The following is a 21,466-nucleotide window of genomic DNA, read 5'->3' on the forward strand; positions in this document are numbered from 1 at the left end:
AGTGGTGAGCTTCCTACAGAACTGTCTATGGAAATCTCTTTGTCTTTTTTTGGAAACAAAAAACTGTTGGAGAATACTTTGGGGAAAAAGGGTCGTGACATTTGAGAGGGGAAAAAAGAAAACACAGTACAGTGATTTTTTTTTTTTTTTCCCCCACAAACCTGAAATCTGCAGTACCTGGTCTCCATACTTCTGTCAGCAATTTTCTTTCCCCTCCTATTTTTGCAAGAGAATTTTAATATGAATTGTTTCATTACTTGTGAGGCACAGGAATTGTCTTGATTTCCCCCAGCCTGCACTGTACCTGTGCCCTGCCCTTCTGGCACAGCCCCTCTCTTCGTTGTCCCTTGAATAATGTGTTGAGTAATGAGCTTTTGTCGGGGATGTAGCACTGGCTGGTGGGAGTGGGTTGGGTTTGGTTGGCTCCTGCCAGCAAACACAGAGCCATCAGCTGGGTCAGCTATGGAATTCCCTAGTGAGGTGTTAGGTGTGGTAAACTGCACCCTGATCTAGGAAGATTATCTGTAGAGAGGCCGGTATCCAACAGAACATAAAGAACATTTATTTATATTCACATTTAATAATGAACCATAAACTGCATCAAATCAAACATGGATTCCCTGTTGAACAGTGTTAAATTAATGGTGACTTCTAGTTTTACCTCCTTCTTTGTGTGCTATAGGGTGCTGTTTATGATGGGGAGCAAAGGAAATTTGTGTTAGTGCAAATGTTATTTAACCATTTGGTGCAATAACAGCAATTGTGCTTGTTTATTGGAATATGGGGATCAGGCCTGTTTGCCTCTGTCTTTCCTGTTATTATGGACTGTTAAACTGTCAGACACACTTTTGGCTATCAGTAGTTGCCTGTTTAAAGTGAAGATGCCATGGAGAGACTGGTTGGATTACCCCAAGGGGATCCCTACACACCCCACTTTGGAGTACTCAACGTGCACCAAAGGAAGCAGGGATTTTCCCACAAATTTCTATGGCTTTGGATCATCCTCTGCTCCTGTTCTCTCACCATTTGCTCTGTCATGACTCTTGCTGTCATCAGCAAGCTTCCAGGATTTGGGCACTGCAAACAGCAGGTACCAGGGCAGTGTATGTGGGGGGGGGGGTCTCTGTACATGGGTGTTATTCTCTACTTGCATAATTTTTTGCCAAGGAAGTGATCTTTGAAAATAAAACCCAGCTTTCTGCTGGGATCTGTCTGTGAAGGGCAGTGGGAAAGGGATGCTGCTTTTCCCTGACCTGCTGGATTATATCACTCCTATTTCTCAGCAGAAATGTTCTCCCTTTGCAAGTGAAGAGAGGATGTCTCAAATAAATCTCTGCAGAGCTCTGACCTGCACTCCCAGTGGAGCTGGGGTTAGCAGCACTCCTGTCTCCAGCTGTGAGGAGTGCAAATGGGCTCTGCCAAGCCTTCCATATCCCTGCCAACTTTTTCTCACAGTTCAGTTGGTTTTTTTTTTAAGATTTGTTACAGAGCTTTTCTTTTTCAAAGTAAACCAATGCCATGAGCCTTGTACTTAAATGAATGCATGTGCTCAGGTAGATGCAACTAATGCAATAGAAAAGTAAGGTTAGAGGTGGTTTGGGTAATTTTCCAGTTTGTGAGTGGGCACAGTCAAATCCCTCCACACACAATCTGGGAGAGCATCTGAGCTGCTCAGTGCTTTAGGGCACTACATAAAATCCAGGTACATTTTGTACCTGGATTGTAACCCAGGCAGTGTGGTGGGTTTGGGGAAGTGATGCTTGTGTTTCTTAGCTTCTCTTCTCTCTTGAATGTGCTACATTTGCAGTGCCTCTTGCTCTGATAGGCAAAATCCATGGCAGTTTGCTGTTTTTATAGCAGCCTTTTTTCCTAGGAGAAATATTGGAAATATGCTGTATCAATAGTAACCAACTCTGTTACCATTGGGAACCACCTTGTAACAACTGAACATTTAAATCTTTCCCTTCTGTGGTTGAGAGAAAGATCTTCATTCCTTACTGTTCCTAATTACTCCTCTCCTCAGTACCTGCCATGGGCAAACATGTAAATTTGATGGGATAAGGAATCAGCTTGGGTTATATATAGAAAAGCTGAAAGTCTTGTGTCTGTATGAGACTGGATTTAGTGGGAGCATCCCGGGGAGCTGATGCACTAAATTTCACATGAACAAAGCATGGCCAGCACTTGTGCAAGGGTCCCTAATCCTCCCTGGCCATGCCTAATGAGCAACTTTTGAGCAACTTGCTGGAGTTCAGGAGCAACCACATCACTGAGATTCATTACTCTGTTTGACTTGGAGTGCTCTGAACTGTCCCTGGCAAGGCAAAATCTGCGGGACTGGATTTGCAGTCAGTAAAGGACTGACTTATATTAAGCAGTAGAGAGTTAAGGTAGAATACACTTTATCATATTTTAAGCCTTTAACATAAACAGTGATGGGTTGTTCTTATCTGAGTGCTTCCAAACAAGGTTTTGATCCCACCTCGCACATTGCTGTTCCAGCTGAGGGCGTAGGAAATCAAAGATAAAATGCCAAGACGAAATGACCTTCCCCTCCTTTCTCCCTACACATGATTTACATTTAAGTCCAGATGCAAACCTAGATTTCACGGCTGGTTTTCTTGGTGTAGACTAAACCAAAATCTTGGATGCAAAGCTTGTCAGTGTTCAAAGTAAATGCTATCACAGATTATTTTCCTTTCTGGCAGAGGTAGAGTGAAATTCTCAGGCAGAGATCAGTGTACAGTGAAGAAAGCTCCATGGAAATGCTGCTGTTCACTGGAATGTATACTTATTTATTAAATTTCCAGAAATCTAGATGAAAGACAGGGAAGATAGAGGGATTCTCCTAATGAAATTGGCAACAGTAATTGTAATCAAACCAAAACTGCTTAGGTTTGAAACAAGATCATTCAGAGTTTGACCAAAGTTTTGCATTGTTGATTCTCTTCCTTTCTGACACTGCAGATGCATTTCTGCTAAACCATTACGTGTTTAGCATTGACTTCCACTGAAAACACATTAAGACTGTGGGAAGATTTTTGTCACAGTAGTGAATCACTAAGAAGAGCTGTGTGTGACATACGAGGACAAAATTGTTATTTCAATGTTTGGAGCAGTGCCAGCACAAGCCACACAGTCCCTTTGGAAATGGGAAAAGTTGGGGATTGCTACAAGGCTCCTTTGTCATCCTTCCTTACCCATTTGGTGCTGCTGAGCAAAGGGTTGTGCTGGGGTGAGGATTTTGCTGCAGCTGGGACGGGAGTTGCTCCCTGGCCAGGGCAAGGAATGGTTGATGGCCATGGCATGAAAGGAATTACATAATTAGCTCCCACAGCCTGTATGGGAGTGCTGGTGTGGAATATGTCCCTAAACCAGAAATGTGCCATCTCTAGTGTTAGGAAAAGTGCTGTCTCTGTTATGCTCCCCTTCCTGCAGAACTCAGGAGAAGTCACAGGAGCTGCCCAGACAACGGCAGAAATATAGGGATATTTTGAGTGGAAAACCTTTGACTTCAGACTTTATTTCCTCTACTGTTGTTGAGGGCACACAATAAATCTTCCCTAGTTATTTTCACTTGAGGCAATGATGCACCAGAGTGATGTGTTATAGCTTACCCTGGTGCAACAAATAGCCTCAATTTACTTTTTTACAAGCCTACTAATTTTCATGGATTTCTAGAACTGTTTATGAACTGAGGAACAGCTGTATGATGGAAAGGGATACAAAACCCCCTAAGCACAGAACCTTCAAAATAACTGCAGTGAACAAGCAGACAGACCAATGCATTTATATTGAGAAGTGAGAGAGACCCTTCACAGCTGATCCTTCATCAGCTGCCACTGGTATAGCATTGCTTGTGCCACATCCAAAAGTTTTGTAGGTGACCAGGGGCGGCACTTTGCGTCCTCTAGTCTACACTGGAGATTTTTGCTCCAAGCCCTTTGAGCAAAAAAAGAGATGAAATATGGTTTCTTTTTGCTCAGAGGGGCCCAAAGGTCTTGGAGAAAAATCAATTTGCTTGACAGACTTGGCAAGGAGAGCTCTCAGCTGGTGGCTGGCCTCTCTCCAAACTCTCCCAGTCCAGGGACAGGCAGGATAATTTAGCGGATCTTGTTGCAGCAGAGTGGGATAACACATTCATGGGTGTGCAAGTGACTGAAGAGCTCAGTGCGTAAGCGCTTGGGAGAACAAATCTGTTTGGTGCTGGCTCTTGCCTCCTGTGGAGAACAGGAACGTGTCTGACCCTGTCCTGTGGCAGGCACCACTTCAAAGTCACTTTGAAAGGGGGCAATGGAAAGCACTGGGATGGTCCACAAATGTCCAAACATTAATTTCTCTCAAAAGTACCCAGGATTTCCCCTCAGCCTGTGGGTATACCATGACTGATTTATCAAGTTAGCTGATTTTTCCATTTTTCCTCAGTTTTTTTCCTTACTGCTATAACTTTTTAGCCTTCTTACCACCTCTGAGTGTGTTTTGGGTGATTTTAAATGAAATTTCAACACTACTCTTTTTCAAGAGAAAGCATTGCTGTTACTTTAGCAGCCTAGCAGACATACAGTTATTACTGCTGTAACACAGCAATGGAATAATATGACTCTCCTTGAACCCTTCTCTCTGTTTATTTTTTACTATCACTGCATGTCTTGGGATTTAAGGATTTCTGGAAACCTTCACTGTGTGCAGCCCTTGGGAGGAGCCACTGGGTGTTGGCACAGGTTGCCCTGGTGTGGTAGATAGATGAGTTTTTCAGTTTTCTCCAATTCCAGTTAGTAACTGTGATAGGAAAAGCACAAAGGGAAAAAGGGGCTCTTCTCCCTCTCCAACTGCAGCATGTCAGCCCTGCCTTCAGCTCTTCAAACACATTGCACTGTAACATGAAAGTGTTGCACCAAGCAAATTTGTTGTATGAATGTGGCTGGTGGTGCTTGCAATGAATCCTGTGGCTTATGTCGTGTTTGTAGGATGGAGGCTGCTTTAAATTCATTACCCTTTCATTAAGTTTTTCCGTGGCGCTTTCATTCACTGTCTGTGGCACCCAAATAAATGAGACTCCCAGAATATCAAAAGAAGGGTAACACAAGCATTAAGCATTTCTTTTTTATGATAAAATCATTCTGAGTATATGGGAAGAAACCTACAGAATGCAAATTGCAAGTCCTAAATGTCCAGCGTCACTTCTAACCTGCATTTAGAGGAATCTTGTGGTTGTCCTGCTTGGAAGAGTCAAACACCTGAAAATTCCTGCAGTGAGGGCTCCCTGCCATGCGGCTCAGCTGCCCCTGGGCTGCACAGGGAGTGTGGGACAGCTCTTGGGAGGGGTAGTGCAGAGCAAGCTCTGGCATTGCACATTGAAGGGCTGTTGTTGGGTTCTTCAGGTCACTTTAGACAAAGTCAGGAGTGATTCAGCAGAGCTGATTCTGCCTTGAGGAAGAGAAAGGAGTAACTGACCTGGGAGGATCTTTTCCCACTCTCTTTTCTGTGATACCATTCCTGTTTCAATCCTCTGGGACCCAAAACTGTGCAGTGTTTTGCATCTCAAAGTCAGCCTGAGAGAAGGTTATTGAATGGAAAACAAGTTTACCCAAGAATATGGGAGATGAGTTTGCAGAAGGTGTTGAAGTATTATTTGACATCACTAACCTGTGCTTTTACTCATAAGAAATGTACCTGAAAAACTTCATGGCACCCTCCTCTTTCCTGGTAAAAAATGTCATAAGAACACGTAACAAAAATAACTTCAGCCCCTTACACCCCATCTCTGTCACAGGGCAATGGAGTAACAGATTAACACCACAACATTTTCTTTAGAGCCTCCCTTCCCTTCCCACAGGCAGCCACGTGTCCCCCTGTCCCTGTATTACACGGAGAGGACAGCCCTTAGCTGCCACCTCTCCGGTTCTAGCAGAGCTGTGCCAATTAAAGAGACTTTTCTGTATTTATTACGGAAGAGTTACTTACACCCAGTGACATTTCTGCTGGCTGCTGTTAAAATCCTCTCTGCTCTGAAGTCAGCAGCTGCATCTCAGGGTGACAAACAAAACTGGTACTGAAGAAAATGTCTCCTGAAGTGTTGAATGTAAAATTGTTTAATGGTAAATAATACAGCCTGCAAAGATATGCTGGGAAAATGGACTAAAAGGAGAAATCAGATTTAAGGTACTTCAGGTTTTTGCTCTTTGCAGTTATGGGAATTGATCATGCACAGTTAGTGAGAAGGGTAAAAACACTCAGGGGAGACACCAACACATATCAGGAACAGAAAAGACAAAGGTTTCAGAAAAATGGTTTTTCCTTTACTTTCTAGTTGTTCTGCTAATTGTTTGTTGTTGTTTTGGTGTTTTTTTTTTTTTTTAAGAAACAATGCACTTGTTTAATCTTCCCCTCTCCTCCTTTTCATCTTCTTTCTTAAATGTCTCATTAGTTTCTACTGTGGAGTTGTGCAAGATCAAATGTTGTCAGCCTGTGCTGATGAATACCTCTCTGCAAACCTTACATAATCCATGCCAGCCCCAAATCAGGTTAGTGCAGAAATAGAGCTTTACACCTTTGAACTGCCAATTCTGCAGCAAAAAGCAGCTGCTGGCATTCTGTGCCAGGCCAGGCTTTGCCAGCAGTCAGGAAGACATTGCACTAAGTTTTGGGACACAGAAATGAAGAGTTGCAGCCACTTGTCTCAGATCCTTTGGAAGTCCTCTACTAATTTATTAACTCTGAATCAGGTGCACTTTTTTCATGGTGACGAAGATGGGAAATTTCAGTATTTCCAAGACCATACTCAATAATGACACTGATTTTTCTAGTTCTCCACTTAACTCAGTGTTTTTCCTGCCTAACTCTGGGACATAGCAGGGAGACTTCTGTGCAATTCCATTACTGCCAAGGGCCAGATTGTCAGCTGCATGTTTGAGTGGGGGACACAGAATCAGAAGGACCCACAAGGATCATGGAAGTCCAACTCCTAGGCTGACAGGTTGCATTTGCAGCAGTGTAGATGCAGTTTAGGCTGACTCTACTGAGATTATCATCCTCTGTGCTCCGTACAGGAGCAGCTATGGTAGTTTGTGCATCCAAAGCAGGCCAGGGAATGGACTTTTGCAAGAAAGGCTGACGGGGCTGCAGTTTAATTTTTCTTGGTTACTCAAGAAAATGTTTGCTGGTTACACAGCATCCCTAGGGAATCCCTCAAAACCAGACAGGGTGCTCATTATTTTTCACTGGGCATGACCACTGCTCTGTGTTAAGGCAATTTATTATTTCCATGTTTGCTGTCAGAGAAGGGTTTGTTTTGTCTTATTTTAAACCTCCTTGAAGCCTGTGCATAAACATTCACCTGTTGCTCCGTGGCACATAAATAAGAATTGAGTCTTTTGTATGCTATAGGGATAAGATGGAAATGCTGCACTGAGGATGCAAGCAAACAAAATGGGATTATTGATTGATCTCTTGAAAAATGTATGTGCATTTTTCCTGGACCTACTGTGAAATGAAGGAATCTGAGTAAGTGCACATCCCTGAATCTCTCCCCTCTGCTACTTACCTTAGATATTTGGCTCCTCATATGTTGGGGCAGCAGCAGCAAAATGCATTAGAAAACAGAAGTACAAGTAAGGGCTGCAAGGAATGAAAAACTCTTGGAGGTGGTGTAATCTGCAAAGAAAAATGTGTTGAAGTAAATGGTCCTCTCCCAAAATGGGAGTCTGGCTGCAAACAAGGAATCAGAGAGAAAATAGGGGAAAGTGCTTTTCACAGAAGTAATCCAGGGAAATCCTATGCTACAACTTTCTTGCAGGCCAAGCACTAATTTAATCACAGGAGATAAAATGTGTCCTAATTCAGTGCAGGACATGGCAAGATCAGTGGCTTGTTTATTTCAGGGTTTAAGTGCATGTGCATAGGTCTTACTTTATTTTCCAGATGCTTCCTGCAAGCAGAGTATTTGGACCTGCTGCATGGTAGAGGCCTGAGGACAGTTCAGGAAAAGGGCCATGTCCAGTGTGGAACCCAGAGGAGGCCTTGAGGGCTGCCTTGGTGAAGGCCTAGGTTTCCAAATATCTCAGTTTTCCTTGCTCTGTCACATGCCAAGTGCCAGAGCAAAGTGACCTGCTTTTCTCTTTCCCATTTCTCTGTTTGGTGCCTTGCACTGGAGAGTTACTAGGTAACAAATACATAGACACAGACAGAGAGAGATGCTCATTAAATGAAGGACTAAGTAACTGCACCTTACTGACTGCAGTGGTTCCCAGATGTACATCCTGTATTGCTTCTGGATCTGGGGGAATCCCAGCTTTGGATGTGAGCTTTGCCTGCAGGCCTTCTCCAACTTGAAGGAGCCTTTCAATTACAGCTGCCTTGAGTGTGGCTTATAATTTGATGCTGCTGGCCTGCTCAAAGTACTTTCACTGGAATAAAACCCATGCCACAAGTCCTGTTTTATGATGTACCTGTCAGCTCCTTAGTGCAGGAAGTGGAAGGGGGCTGATGGACACCATTGGGATACTCAGAAGTTAAAGACTAAGGATCTATATTTAAGACTCAGGAATGAGGGAGGGAGACAGGACCGAAGAAAGGGTGAATGTGGCTGATTCCTTAGTGCTAATATTCCTCAGAGAGTGTTAATGGGCTAAAGGGAAATTCAGCCACTTGAAAAGGAAGTTTGAAATAGAAGGATTACTGAAGGCAGAGGAAAGAAAGGCAGAGAAAGGCCCTGGTCCTGCTCCAGTCAGGGGATCCTAATGTGGCTCTCAGCTATTCAAAGCTAAAAAAGCAAGCGATGAGGAGGCTCTGCCCCCTCGGGAGGGATGCTCATGGAGAAGGGAAAACATTAAACCAACTGCTGTGTGCAATTTAGTCAGGCAAAAGGCAGAAAGGAAGGAAACTGGAAATGAGAATGCAGTCATAAGGAACAAGGACCAGGTCAATGCTATTTTTAGTTTCCATCGTGTTATGGTTCTATTTAGTGAAGGAAAAGGGGGCAAATTCCTCTTTGCCATCAGGCAAGGATGAAGGAAAACTTGAACTTTTCTCTCTTACTTCTCACTTTGACTAAAATCTGCCAAGAGGGTTTTTTTCCCAACTCTGTTTGTCCCGTCCAGGTCTGAGATAAAAGTACCTGCTATTTTTGTGATGTGCCAGTGGTGTTGTTTCTGGTGTTTATGAGGAGATGGGGATGGCCCTCCTTGCAGGCAGCTCACAGTCTGTGGGGCAGGCATGCATCTGGAGTAACTGGGGAGCTCATTCCCTCATTCTCTCCTTGTTATTGACTGCTTGGGTTGCTTCACTGCAGGTGTTGGGAAATGCTGGGTTTAAGGTGGGGCAGGACACAGACTGCCAGAAAAACTGTGGCGAGGAGGGCACATAGTAGGAAACGGGAATGTGAGCCTGAAACATCTATAGGGTACTTAGCAGAGGGGGTGGGAGGAGGAGGCTGCAAGACAGCCCTGCTGCTGCACTGGGCACACACCCCTCGGAGCCAGGAGAGGCTTCCCAGGCATGGAAAGAGCTCAGGTGGCTCTAGGGTTCCATGTCTCTTGCTTGTGTGGATTCCTCTCTTTTAGCACTACACTGCTGTATTTGACTTTTCAACACAGTAACTACCATTTTGGTGGATTTTGAGATGAGAACATCTCTCCCCACAACTCAAATGCCCGTCTCACAAAGATGGTGTCAAAATCTAATTATGAGTAATTACCCTATCATATGTCTCATCATTCATTCCTGTAATTGGGTTTGCAGGGCTCAAAGACTTCTGCTGAAAGATGTGTAAAACGATTCAGGTTTTTGATACTCGCCTTCAGAATGTTTGTGGTGATGTTTTGAGTCCAGAACCTCTGCAGTCAGTAGCTGTGGCTGTAATGGACACCGAGCCCTTAGACCACTGCCAGCATTCCAGATCCATCCACGTGCCCTGCCTGGGGGGAATTCTGTGGTGGGCACCATTAATAACATCCAGAGAGGAGCTTCCTGCTGGAGCTGGATGAAACCTGTGGCACTGGCAGCTCACACAGGGCAAAACTCCTCCAGGTTTGGGCAGTGAAGCCCATGGCAATGTGGGAGCCTTCCTTTACTCCTTATTCCCATTTTTGCTTGAATTCCTGCTGAGCCCCCGAGTCTTTTTGCTTGAACACATCTGGGTCAGCTTCTGTCCTCGTTTGGATGTTGGTTCAGTTTTGGCTTTAAGCAGGCTTTCAAGAGAACAGCTGAAGGGAGAGACTGGCCCCGGGGAGCTGCTGTGGAAGTAGGAACACACAGATCTTGTGGGGTACGTAAGCAGACGGGGCAAAAAGGACAGCAGTCACAAGAACAACTCCCTTCCCTGTCTCGTTGAAACAAACTTGATCTTTTCTTCTAGGACATAGCCATTACGTTTTAGACGGCAAACAGGGTTGTTTTGTTGTTTTGGACTTACAAATTGAATTTGTTATTAGCAGTGACTCCACCATTGTGATGTTAAATGGCAGGAAATTGGCCTGCTCTGTTGCAGCCACCTCTTATTACAAGCACCTTTCCCCTTCTCTTCTAAGAGGCTGGGTTTTGAAAAGCCCGGAACAAGGACATTATGGAGAACCTTAGTTCAGTTTAAAAGCTAAATTGGAGTAATTGACTGTTTCGTTCTGATGATCAGACTCCCAGCAGAAAATCCTGAAACATCTGTAAGAGCCAGACTTGAGGAGTAATAGTAAGTGATTCAGAGCTGTTTGGAAACTTATTTTTCAGCTCACTGACAGTTACGAATGTCATAATAATAATTGCAAAAATTTTTGAAGAACTTCAAGTCAAACTAAAATGCAAGGGCTCATTTTGATTGCAAGAACATAATTTAAAAACAAAAGGAAGTAAGATATTTTCTCAGAGCTGGAGAGCGACCTTAGAGCATGTAATGATAGGCCAAGGGGGAATGGCTTTAAACTGACAGAGGGCGGGTTTAGATTCAATATTAGGAAGAAATTCCTCCCTGTCAGGGTGGGGAGGCCCTGGCAGAGGTTGTCCAGAGCAGCTGTGGTTGCCCCATCCCTGGAAGTGTTCCAGGCCAGGTTGGACAGGGCTTGGAGCAACCTGGGATAGTGGGAGGTGCCCCTGCCCATGGCAGGGGACAGAATGAGGTGAGCTTTGAGGTCCATTCCACCCAAACCATTCTGTAATATTTGTAATTGAAAGACAAATCCAAGTCTTTATTTAAGAACACTGGTGGAGGTTTTTGAGACTACTCAAAAGGTATTTGCTTTTATTTTCAACATGGGACTTGGCACTATAGGCACAGTCCTGTAGCATGATCTGAAGTACCTTTATCCTTTACAAATCAGACAACCTGCCAGAATATGCATCGTTTGGTTCACTTTATGATTGTTAGTCATTATTTCTCTAAAGGAAACAGCTTCATTTTGAATGGATTGATGCTCTGTGTAGGCTGAATTTTGAGGGTTTGCTTAAGACAAAGTTCCCAGAGTTACCTCAGTGCAAGAGCCCATAGCTCTGCTTAGTGGCATTGTTGGAGCAACGGGATCCTCTGAGGGAGACACATTGTGGCAAGGACAGCAGCAAGGTCAGCCCAGAGAACTCTGTGAACTGAAAGCTCCATAGGCAAGGAACACATTGCAAAAAAGTCAAGGGCAAACTTCAGTGAAACATCAGCAGAACAGCTGAAAACAAACAAAAAAGTTATGAAATCATCCCTAACAGATTCATCTGGAATTGTGACTAATGCATCGTTCTGGTACTCAATGAAGGAAACCTCAACTCCAAATTTATTATATTTTCCTTTGCACATGTGGTTTTCATAGGTGCTGGAATGAAAACATGAAGACAAGCCTATAAACCCCTCTATATTTAAAGTTAATGACACAGAAATCTCAGTATAGCTGGTGTGCCAAGAAAAAAATAAATTACATTCTGCTCATCTTTACTTTTGGCCCTTTTTTGTGTTACTTTTGCTTTCTTGGGCAGATTTTGTCTTTAAACCAGTTCCCAATAACTGACTTAATGACACCAGAACTGCCCATGGTTTCAGCTGACACTGCCAGGCTCTGGCTCCACAGCATAGGACATGAACCAAATCAGAAATAAAACTTGCCTCTTAGCTGGGCAGGCTTGAGGCCACTGCATTAGGTGTGTACAGCTGCTGACTGTGTGACACTGAGTTTGGCGTTAATAATGAGCTCAGTTTGTAGCATTTTGTGTGTTTTCCTTGAAACGTGCTCTAAAAGGTCTTGACTCAAAAACGGCTTTTTTTTTTTTCATGGGGAAAAAAAATACCAAGTCTTCCTGTTGAAAATAAATTGGTAACATGACCTGAATGCTTCCTAATGACTGAAACTGGAGGACAAAGAAATCATAGTGTCTATTTATCTTAGTCACCTGCTTCCTAAGCAAAGCTATTTTGCCTCTTGTGCTCCTCCATGGGTCTGAAATTTTTAAACTCATTGGACAAATCCAACCAAAGCTGGCAAGGAAGAAGAGCAGAAGTCTCACAAATGATAAATTTAAAAATTTCATGAATTGAAGCAGATGGAAGTAAGTAACCCCCTCCAAGTCCAACCCACATACAAGACTCCAGTAAGGATTTTTTACTAGGATTTTTTAACAAAAATCCTAGTTTGGCAAATTTGATCAATGTAGCCTGGGAAAAGACTCCACTGATGTCTCTATCAATCTACCAAAAGATACAAATCAATATAAACAAAATTTTATCGGGTCTTGAGCAGCCTAATCCTAAAAGGTGTATACTGCTGTTTTGCAAGTCTCATTGGTTTTTTCCATTTTTTATTTTTATTTTTTTTTTAGTAGGTGATCTCATTATATTTTGGAGAATTGTGAATGTTTAGGTTTGGAATGTTTTCTGATTAAAAATTACAAACCCATTTCAGGCTACCAAGGTTTCCATCCAACAAGCTTCCCAGGAACTATGCCTGCAATTAGGATTAATTTACCAAATGAAATGATCTCTGGAGCAAGCAGGGCTTTCCCAGTCATGGGCCATCCCTGTGATGCAGGTTTGGAGAGAAAAATATTTACTAAGGAGAAGGGAAATTGCAGCACTTTGCTGAGTTAAAGGAACTGTGTGTAAATAAAGATACCCTCTGCTCCCACAGCCCAATTATAACACTGATGTGCGTGATCTGAAAATTATATGCTGTGAAAATAATCCCCGGTTACAGATCCGCCTCTGACTGGCTCTCCTTGATTTCAGAGACACGTAGGATAATTGCATGCTCCAACAGAGATCTTAATTTGAATTATTCCAGAAGAAAAACCTTTATGAAGAAGTTTTCACTGTAGGGCACTAAACCAAGCCTGTGAGGGACAGGGAACAGAAGAATGGACTGTATTGTATTTTGTGACACCAACTCGCAAGGTGAGACCCCGTGGCTGAAGGCACAAGTGGGGTTTTTGCCAGGCCTTCTCTGAGAGAACCTGCAGAGCTCAGGCACAGGAGCATCTCTGGGATGGCTTTGTGGGTTTGAACACCCTCATGGCCTGTGCACCTGTCAGTGAACATCAGGCCCACGTGCAATGGGGGTGAGTTTCCCTGAGAAAAAACCAGCAACAATAAACCCATTAACTCTGCTTTGAACTAACTGCTATTATCACTTCTCGGTGTTTGAGGCATGGAAAAGGTTTTCTTTCTGGAAATATGGGCCAAATACTTTCTTAAAAAGATCTCTTTATTGGAAAGCAGCAATAATTGCAAACATCCCCAAACAAAATGCTGCAGAGTTTCCTTTGACTGAAGGGATAAGAAAACACGGTGTGCTCTTGCTGTCAGACATCGCAGTAAAGCTGGGAAAGTATGTCCTGTAGGATTATTCAATTTTTGTGGTAATTTTGCAGGCAGCTTTACATAAGCATATCTGAGCTACTACTTGATTGGCAAGGCTGGGTTGAACTGTGTGTTTCCTGCCTGTAGCAGAGAAATCCTCAAGAAAGTAAATGCATTGCCCTGATGTTTTCTGAGCATTGTTGATATTGCCAAATTACACGTTTTGGTGAACAAGCTGAAAGTTCAGCGTGTCCCCTGAGTTTTTCTCCAGCTCCTTTAAAGCAGCACCTCTGTGTTCCCCAGCAGGGACTGGCTGTGAAGTTAATGTAGGACAAATCTGGGATGACTCACCGGCTGTTTGTTACTGTGCATACATTGTATATTCATTACCCTCCCCTACAAGCTGTTTTCTGACCCAGCCGTTCTGAGTCAGGCTGATGTTTTGGAACGAGGGAGTTTTGTGGGGAAAATGAGCGTGCTGGCGGTTCCATGTACTGACAAAAGGCTGGTTCTTCCCCTAGTTCAGGAAAGGAGCTGCTGCATAATAAATTGCCCATGTTTGACTCAGGAGAAAAAAGGATGGCAAGAACTTAGTAAAAATATTCAATTCACTGCTTTTATAGACAGGCCTGACTTGGTGTGGATGTTCAAGCCTCAAAAGCATGGGTTGAGCTTCTTGAAGCATTCAATTATAATTCAAATTAAAAGAATAACTGGAATAAACAACTCCAAAGTTGCAGCTCTATCAAGCACTAAGGCAGGATTGGCAGCTGCCTGAATCTCTCTACATGGGATGTACCTTTCCATCCCCTCTGGGCCTTGTGTTTCCTCTCTGTGTGGAAAACCACTTGATAGCAAACATCCCTGGGGCAGAGAGAGCATTGGCTTGCTTGGTTTGCTCTAGTCAAAGCAGAGATTAGCGGGACCTTACGGAAGGAGGGGGAAGCTCCTTCCCTTGGAGATTCATGGGACTTACTCAAGAGTGAGCAAGAAACTAGGAGGTTGCTGGGAGGTGCAGAGCCAGTTTTGTAAGGAATGGGTGAAATTTCCCATTGCTGGGTCAGAATTGCGTGTATTTTCCTGGCTATTCAGGAGATTATGGAGGTGGCTGGGAAGGAGCTCCAGGCTTGTGCACCAGGCTGCAGGACAGGCCTGTGCTTTTTAACGTGTCACCTTTTCTCAGGATAGGGCTCATCATTTCCTCCTTTGTGTTTCCCAGGAACAGTGCACTGTGATCAAGGCTGGACTCAGATGCTGGCGTCCTCTTTGAACTTGATCCTCTTTGAACTGTGTGACCACTAAGGAAAGCTGGGGAAGTTTAGAGAGGAAAACAGCTTATCTTTTCCTTCTCCTTGCTGGACGGTTGCCTTTATTTTGTTTCAGATCATTCAGCTTTATTTTTGCCAGGGAAAGGTTATTTATTCAGCATTCAAATGTTTGGTCAGCTAATTAATTTTTTACATGCAGGAGCTTTGAATATTTCTCTTTGAAATGCCATAACGAACCACCTTTTTTTGTTTTGTTGTTTTGTTGTTTTTTTTTTTTTTTTCCCCTGGGTAATGTACTTGGCTCTGGAGTCATGACCCCTCTAAAGTTGCCTGGAAAAATAACCTAGGAGAGATCTCCAACTCGTGGTTATCAGGTGGGACTGAGAATAGGTGGGACAGTTTATGAAGAAGCTTCTATTACTTATACTGAAAGGGGCACGCCTTTCACAAAAATTCCCAGTATTCACACACTATGTTCAATACACTCAATATTCAGCGTGCGAAGGATGCGTGCCTGGCAGAGCACCCAAGGCCACAGTGGTCAGAGGGGAAGCCAAGGGATCTCCTTGTCTGCTGTAGCATCCTCCTGGTTGTCCAGCCTTGCTGTCCTTGCAGATCTGCCCCTCATGGGTGCTGCTCTGAACTGGAAATAATCCCCTGAACCCGTGGGCTGCACAGAGCCTTTGGCTGAGGATGAACTGCTGGCACTCCAGTGCAGTGATGGTTTTGTGTCCTACTGTTACTTCTGGTGGAGCTTTAACAGGCACAGGAGTGTTGCTCTTCAGGACAAATTCTATATGATGCTGAAATAGGTGTAAATGTAGAGGGTTTTTTTTGTTTCCTGTACATTCTACTTCAGGCTTGCTTCTGGGTGTTTTTTTTTCTGTATGAGGAATGTAGAAAAAGCAGCAGCATGCTCTTGCTCTCCTTGTTTTCCAGCAGACCACATAGTGACCCTTCCTTACAAATCTTTTTGGCTGAATTTACCCTCTCCAACTTCTCTTGCCTTCATTTAATATTAATCCTCAATTAATTTTTCTTTGGTTGTTCTCTGACAGAGTAATTTTATTTCACCTAACACCCTCCATTACACTGGTGTTTTCTGAGTTCGGCCCTGCTGGCTGCAGGCTCCAGAGTGAATAAAGGAAGGTTCTCTCTCATTATGTGCTTTGAGTTACCATTCCCTCCCCTCCCCATAACCTGCTCCCCCAGGCAATTCATTTCACACATCTCTCCGTGGAAGCTGGGAGCTGCTCTGTAGGTCAGCACTTATTTATTGCCTCATGTCCTGTTGTTATTTTGATAGACGTGCTCTGGTGTCCTGCACACCCACCCCAGGTATCTCCCAGTCCCAGTTCATTACTCCGAGTGGTGTTTCCCTGGGGTTTTACAGCATTCCTCTCCTCTTCCTGAGCTGCAGGTGCTGGGGAAGCTGTTCCTCATGGAAGGCAATGGGATATTGGTGGCTGATGTTAAGGCAGCAGAATATCAAGGGCATCTTTGTACAAGAACAAGATGATCAAGAAGCTTTTAAAAAGTGCCTGTGTGACTTAATAACCAGCTCTGTTTAAAAGCATTTGGAAGCAAGTCCCCTGACTTTCAACTCTTTATATTGTTTATGTGATTTTGTTGGTTGTATTTGGTTATTCTTAAGAACGAGACAAGACCTGGGGATCATGACCCACATTTGGAGGAGCTGAACGTGGTCCCTGGTTTTACCTTTGGTGCTGTTTCACATCTTCAGCACAGAAACTGAGGTGAAGCTGCAGCCTCAGCCTCGAGCACTGAGCAGACAGAGCACAGGGACTCCCACCTTTGTGGGCTGCAATAGTGTGTGCCAGCCCTGGGAAGAAATCCCCGGATAGTTTGGGTTTTGTTTGGGTGTTTTAGGGACAGGTTCCTGAGCTCTGTGCTTTCCCTGTGCCTGGTGCAGGAGTGTGCAAACATCCTCCCCCAGGCGCCGGCGCACCGCAGCAACGCGGCTTTGTCACCGTGTCAGAATCCAGCATTAATATCGCTAAACTCTGGCAATCTACCAGGGAATTTAATGCCATCCCACCACAGAAATTTTGTATGCAGACACACACTTTGCTAGGATATAATTGGTGCTATTGCTCTACTTTCCAAATACTGCAGTCAAATACATTCTTGTGGAAAGAGAAACTGATGAATCTTCAATAGCAGGAGAGTCTGAGCCTATCAACAGACTTTTAATGAGTATCAGGCTGCATTTCTCCTCTTGCAGGGCTGCTCAGGCATGGGCTTGCCTGGAGGCACTCAGGATCCAAGACATCCATTTAGAAAAATGGGTTTGTGGTACCAGGGAATGGAGCAAAGTAGGGAAGAAAGAAAAAGGTGGTGCATGATGAAGCCCCTGCTGTGTATTCAGAAAGGAACTTGCAGGGGTACAGCACAGGGGCATTCCAGATGGAGCTCTGTGTGTGCTGGAGCCTCCTTAGCAGGGCTTGTCATATATTTGTATTTTTAAAAAATACTAAGCCTGCATTTCACCTTGCAGCCAAAAATCTCAGGTGCTGTGGCAGTATAAAGCAGTTCAGTTCAGTATTTACAGCCTTGCTCTAGTTAAATGTTTATCTCATAGAAAAATGGCCTTACAAATCTGGAAATACCTGATTGGCGTAAACTTGGTCCTGTGATTTTAGAGCCTTATCTTTAATTTTAGTTTTTCTAGGAATCTCAAATAGCTCTTACAATGTATTTAATATCACTGCATCTTGCTGTGTTGTGGTTCAATTTGTATCTATGTTGGTAACAAAGGGAAGTGTTGGAAAATCTGCCCAGCACAGGAAAGTTCTGGATGCATTTCAAGGTTCTCTTTCTCTCCTGACCACTGTGTGCTTTTCACCACCTTTTTGGGTGTCTTGCAATTCGTTTTATACATTTATTTACAGCCTAAAAAAATTCCATGGATCCTTTTTTGACAACCCAAACCACAGAGGCGTCTTGGTTGGACACTCTGGATTGACAAGGTCAGTCAGTTCCCAAAAATGCTGCATAAGCCTACGAAGTGTCCACATAAAGCTGGTTAGATGGCCAACATGCCTTGGAGCTCAGGAAATTACACCATCAGTCAAGGAAAAACATTTTGTTGCTCTTTTATTAATTCAAATGTCATTCCTATTTTAATTCACATATTCCCAGCTAACGTTTAATTAGGACAGGTATTCTGGGGTTGCTGTTTTTAATTTTCTTCTAGCTGTGCTTCCATTTCTGTAGCTGCTTTGCTGCTGGTTTTACTTTCACAATTGATTGGAAAGGTTTATTTTCCTTTAATGTTAGTTTTTAAATACTTGCTCACAACAGGGGCTCTGAAATGTGTATTATCTTGGATTGTGGGATGAGAAACAGTCCACAGTGCTGGGTCCAGAGGGTGATCTCCTGCTACACACATCCCCAAACACACACATGTACTTTCAATATTTTTGCTGCTTGTCTTACGTTATTATTTTTATAATTACTTAGATTATTACAAAAGTACAGATATCCCAGGAGCCACACAAAGCAGCCATCAGGAAAAGACTGATTCTTTGGTAGCTGTACCGAAGAGTTCTGCATCTTTGGCATGGGAGTTACTCAGTGTGTCCAGCCCTCAGAAGGCTTCTTTCCTTATGAATATGGAGTAGGAAGTTAATGGGTTTTGAGCTCCAGGCCAGGGGTTCATCCTGGTCTGCAGTGGTTCAGTGAGGGGAAGATCCGTCAAGCCATCAAACAGCAACACTTTGCATTAAAACTGGGAAAAACCCCCAGCACTCATATAGATCACAATTTTTCAGATCTTATTCACAGCTTTGTCTTTAACAGAACTTGGGGTAGGGAAAGCAAGACATTTGTTAAGACTTGCTGTCTTGGCACTTTTTCAGCCTTTTCCCGTCATTGTGGTGTCTCTAATGGCAATTTCAAAGGCAAAAACATAATTTAATATAAAAACTTGATCAGCCAACAGTCCAGAACTCTTCCCTGGGGTGACTTTCATGGTGTTATGCCAGAAAAAAAATCTGATTAGTCTCAGGAAGGGATAAAAACTCCAAAGGTCTCAGGCTTGTTGCCTCACTGTTACACTCACTTGCAACTCCTCCAAGGTCTCGCCTTCCTTAGCAGTGGTTTGGAAAGTTCAGGCCTGGGGTGAAGGTGTTTGTCCCTTGGGTGGTTGGGTTCCTCTTCTCCTCCCCTGGGTGGGAGGTCACCAGGGGGAAGCTCAAAGCAACTGTTTCCCCTTTTGCCCCCATAATCCTGTGTGTATATGTGCTTTCCCCATTTTTAGATCAGAAAATTGACAGCTTTGCCATTGGATTATGCAAAGTGGCAACAATTCAGCAGCCTTGTGCTGGTGCTCAGATCATTCCAGGAATGCCAAGAGTATCTCCCCAAACTCCCCTGCAGAGGGGTAAAGAGTGTCCTGATTTAATAAAGCCTCATTGACCTCACAACTAAACCTTAGCTCCATTTTTGCTATCCAAGTGTGCAGTCTTGGCGAGCTCCTTGCGTGCTCCCTGTTCCCAAACCTGCCCGCAGCAGCACCTGGCCTGTGGCCTTTGCTGTCCCATGCTGCAGGGTTGTCTGCACGGGAACCCAGGAAGGCGTTGGCATTTTCTGGGGATGGAGTGGCCAGAGGTAGCCACGATGGGCGATGCAGAACTGAGCAATTTTTGTGAGTACTTGAGAACAATCGTTTGGGTTACCTCATAGCTGAGGCTCTGCTTAACCCCTCTGCTGGAGGGGTGCAGGAAATTGCTCTTCAGGATAAAAAAGGGTTTATCTGCTACCAGGAATGAACCAAATGGTTGCAAAATTCCTATCCCAATTCCAGATCTTTTTGACAAACATCATGGAACCATCCAGTGCAGCAGACCCCTCAGGGTGTTACCGAGCCCCAGGGAAGGTTGGTACTTGTGCTACCCTGACAGACCTGTCTAACCTGTCAAAGGCACCTAAAGGGTTCACAGCTGTCTCTGATTCACTAATCTGCCAATTAGGAAAGGGTTTTTTTTTTCTCCCAATGTTGCCTGGAGGATCTGCCTTTTCCAATTCTAGAAGTCTTTCCTTTGACTTAAGTGTGTGATAAAGCCAGTGAGGAATTAGCACCTGAGTTGGGGAGTAAAATGCTTTAAGGGTGTGTAATACACACAGGGAAAGGGAACTGTTCAAAGCAAGATAAGCTCTTAGCTCTTATTTGAATGGAAAATCCTCTGTTTCCCTGAAGAAGAATGAGAGCTCCAGCACAGTTAAATACAAGGGCAGGTGAGCACAGAGTCTGAGCTTCACTTGCAGTCAGTATTACAGCCTCTGCTAACAGCACGATGTGGGCTGTGGCTTCCATCTCTGCACATTCACTTCACTACACGTTAAAAGGTCAAATTTGCTTTTTTTTGTTTGTCATCATGTAGATCTGGCAGTCCCGTTGTAAATGCAGCAATGTAAATAATTCATAACTGCAGAGCTGCTGCTGTCAGTGCCACAGCCAGGTAAGACCTAATCCATGACAGTCTCCTCTTCCTCGAACACCAGAGGATGGAGCTGTGCAGTGACTGTGCCAAGCTGTGGCACCTTGCTGCAGGCTTGTCTGAATTTCAGGATCAATGTGGCTGTGAAGACAAGAGACAAAATATTGAGCAAAAGGAACTTTCCCCTTGATGTAACTTAGAAAGTGCACTTCAGGTGCTTAATTGGGATCAAACAAGGCAGAAATTATATTGGAAAAAAAATATTGAAGGCATATTTAGAAGTAGGAAGTGTGTTCCTCTTGGAGGAGCACGTTTGGGCTGTCAGTCGTGGCAGAAATCAATGCAGTACTAGGACAGACTGATGGTGTTTAGAGCAGCTGCTGGCACCCAGAGCCTCACGTGAGCACAGATTTGAGTGTCAGCTGTCCCTGGAGTTTCATCTGAAATGTCTGGCATTTTGGAGGAGGAGCATGGCCTTTAACATCCCTCAGTGAGGATGTTAAAGCAGCTGAGATTCACTCCCTGTCTGAGGTATCAGTACTATCCTTGGAGAAGCTGCTGTGGCACAGAGAGTGTGTGCTGGAAATCCATCTTGAAAGTTATGAGGTGCCTGCAGCTGCCTGTTCAAGAGTTTTGGACCTGTCTCCTGCAGCCTAATCCTGTGACAAAAACCTGCAAAATCAGAAATTCCAGAGATCACTGGCACTCTTTCGTGCTTTACAGGAAGGCCTGTTGTGCTCTTCAGCTGGAAGAGCTTCTGAAACACACTGAAAGAAATAATGAAAGAAATTATATTGCTGTAGGAGCAAACTGATGGGGCTTCTCAGTCTGGCTTTGATTTCTCCTGCTCGATCAACTCTGTGCAAGTGTAACTATAAAGGAATCTGGAATAGCCTTAGGACCAATGTAAATTCTGGGGTTTACCCCCTCCAAATAATTTCCAGGTGCCAGGGTTGATGAGCACAGTTTGACTGCAA

General features: G+C 43.9%; 1 protein-coding gene across 4 annotated transcripts in view; it reads left to right on the forward strand.

The window, feature by feature from the left end:
- CCDC85A (coiled-coil domain containing 85A) overlaps positions 1-21,466 on the forward strand; it is a 215,823-nt gene that overhangs the window by 186,562 nt on the left and 7,795 nt on the right. Inside the window, exons 7-8 of one of the 4 annotated variants that reach the window (XM_069008872.1) lie at positions 17,940-18,017; positions 18,511-20,486. The exons of 2 other annotated variants lie outside the window; for them this stretch is intronic. The gene's annotated coding sequence lies outside the window, so the exon portion shown is untranslated. Of the gene's footprint in view, positions 1-17,939; positions 20,491-21,466 lie in introns of those variants that run through there. One more of the 4 variants, XM_069008871.1, reaches the window with a different exon arrangement.

Source organism: Aphelocoma coerulescens, chromosome 3, assembly GCF_041296385.1.
Source record: "Aphelocoma coerulescens isolate FSJ_1873_10779 chromosome 3, UR_Acoe_1.0, whole genome shotgun sequence".
In the NCBI taxonomy this organism is placed as follows: Eukaryota; Metazoa; Chordata; class Aves; order Passeriformes; family Corvidae; genus Aphelocoma; species Aphelocoma coerulescens.